The following is a 2,500-nucleotide window of genomic DNA, read 5'->3' on the forward strand; positions in this document are numbered from 1 at the left end:
AAAGGCAACTGTGTGTCTGATGGAGCAGAGCAGCTTGCCGAAGAAGGCAACTGTGTCTGATGGAGCAGAGCAGCTTGCCGGAGAAGAAGGCAACTGTGTCTGATGGAGCAGAGCAGCTTGCCTCTGGCGAAGAAGAAGGCAACTGTGTCTGATGGAGCAGAGCAGCTTGCCGAAGAAGAAGGCAACTGTGTCTGATGGAGCAGAGCAGCTTGCCGAAGAAGAAGGCAACTGTGTCTGATGGAGCAGAGCAGCTTGCCTCTGGCGAAGAAGAAGGCAACTGTGTCTGATGGAGCAGAGCAGCTTGCCGAAGAAGAAGGCAACTGTGTCTGATGGAGCAGAGCAGCTTGCCTCTGGCGAAGAAGAAGGCAACTGTGTCTGATGGAGCAGAGCAGCTTGCCGAAGAAGAAGGCAACTGTGTCTGATGGAGCAGAGCAGCTTGCCGAAGAAGAAGGCAACTGTGTCTGATGGAGCAGAGCAGCTTGCCGAAGAAGAAGGCAACTGTGTCTGATGGAGCAGAGCAGATTGCCGAAGAAGAAGGCAACTGTGTCTGATGGAGCAGAGCAGCTTGCCGGAGAAGAAGGCAACTGTGTCTGATGGAGCAGAGCAGCTTGCAGAGCAGCTTGCCGAAGAAGAAGGCAACTGTGTTTGATGGAGCAGAGCAGCTTGCCGAAGAAGAAGGCAACTGTGTCTGATGGAGCAGAGCAGCTTGCCGGAGAAGAAGGCAACTGTGTCTGATGGAGCAGAGCAGCTTGCCGAAGAAGAAGGCAACTGTGTCTGATGGAGCAGAGCAGCTTGCCGGAGAAGAAGGCAACTGTGTCTGATGGAGCAGAGCAGCTTGCCGAAGAAGAAGGCAACTGTGTCTGATGGAGCAGAGCAGCTTGCCGAAGAAGAAGGCAACTGTGTCTGATGGAGCAGAGCAGCTTGCCGGAGAAGAAGGCAACTGTGTCTGATGGAGCAGAGCAGCTTGCCGAAGAAGAAGGCAACTGTGTCTGATGGAGCAGAGCAGCTTGCCGGAGAAGAAGGCAACTGTGTCTGATGGAGCAGAGCAGCTTGCCGAAGAAGAAGGCTGTGTCTGATGGAGCAGAGCAGCTTTCTGATGGACTGTGGTGGTGTGTGTGTTGTTGACACGAATTCTGAGAACCTAGTGTAGTAGACTACTAAGTGGTTTGGTTGAGTCCGGGCTCAACCGAGAATATGGAAATCTTTGCTCAAGGAGCATCGGAAGGCGGGATACGTGCGCATGAGAGAGCGCGCGCGCCCGCCCGCCCGCACGCCAGTGCGGAGCATCGGAAGGCGGGTACGTGCGCATGAGAGAGCGCGCGCGCTCGCCCGCCCGCACGCCAGTGCGGAGCATCGGAAGGCGGGATACGTGCGCAAGAGAGAGCGCGCGCGCCCGCCCGCCCGCACGCCAGTGCGGAGCATCGGAAGGCGGGATACGTGCGCATGAGAGAGCGCGCGCGCCCGCCCGCCCGCACGCCAGTGCGGAGCATCGGAAGGCGGGATACGTGCGCATGAGAGAGCGCGCGCGCCCGCCCGCCCGCACGCCAGTGCGGAGCATCGGAAGGCGGGATACGTGCGCATGAGAGAGCGCGCGCGCCCGCCCGCCCGCACGCCAGTGCGGAGCATCGGAAGGCGGGTACGTGCGCATGAGAGAGCGCGCGCGCTCGCCCGCCCGCACGCCAGTGCGGAGCATCGGAAGGCGGGTACGTGCGCATGAGAGAGGCGCGCGCCCGCACGTCAGTGCGGAGCATCGGAAGGCGGGTACGTGCGCATGAGAGAGGCGCGCGCCCGCCCGCCCGCACGCCAGTGCGGAGCATCGGAAGGCTGGTACGTGCGCATGAGAGAGCGCGCGCGCTCGCCCGCCCGCACGCCAGTGCGGAGCATCGGAAGGCGGGTACGTGCGCATGAGAGAGGCGCGCGCCCGCCCGCCCGCACGCCAGTGCGGAGCATCGGAAGGCGGGTACGTGCGCATGAGAGAGGCGCGCGCCCGCACGCCAGTGCGGAGCATCGGAAGGCGGGTACGTGCGCATGAGAGAGGCGCGCGCCCGCCCGCCCGCACGCCAGTGCGGAGCATCGGAAGGCTGGTACGTGCGCATGAGAGAGCGCGCGCGCTCGCCCGCCCGCACGCCAGTGCGGAGCATCGGAAGGCGGGTACGTGCGCATGAGAGAGGCGCGCGCCCGCCCGCCCGCACGCCAGTGCGGAGCATCGGAAGGCGGGTACGTGCGCATGAGAGAGGCGCGCGCCCGCCCGCCCGCACGCCAGTGCGGAGCATCGGAAGGCGGGTACGTGCGCATATATATATTTATTTATTTGATTATATAAAAATATATAAATATATAATGAGAAAGCACACACACACACACACACACACACACACACACACACAAATATAATATATATATATATATATATATATATATATATATATATATATATATATATATATATATATATATATATATATATATATATATATATATATATATATATATATATATA

Source organism: Penaeus vannamei, chromosome 12 (assembly GCF_042767895.1).
Source record: "Penaeus vannamei isolate JL-2024 chromosome 12, ASM4276789v1, whole genome shotgun sequence".
Classification (NCBI taxonomy): domain Eukaryota; kingdom Metazoa; phylum Arthropoda; class Malacostraca; order Decapoda; family Penaeidae; genus Penaeus; species Penaeus vannamei.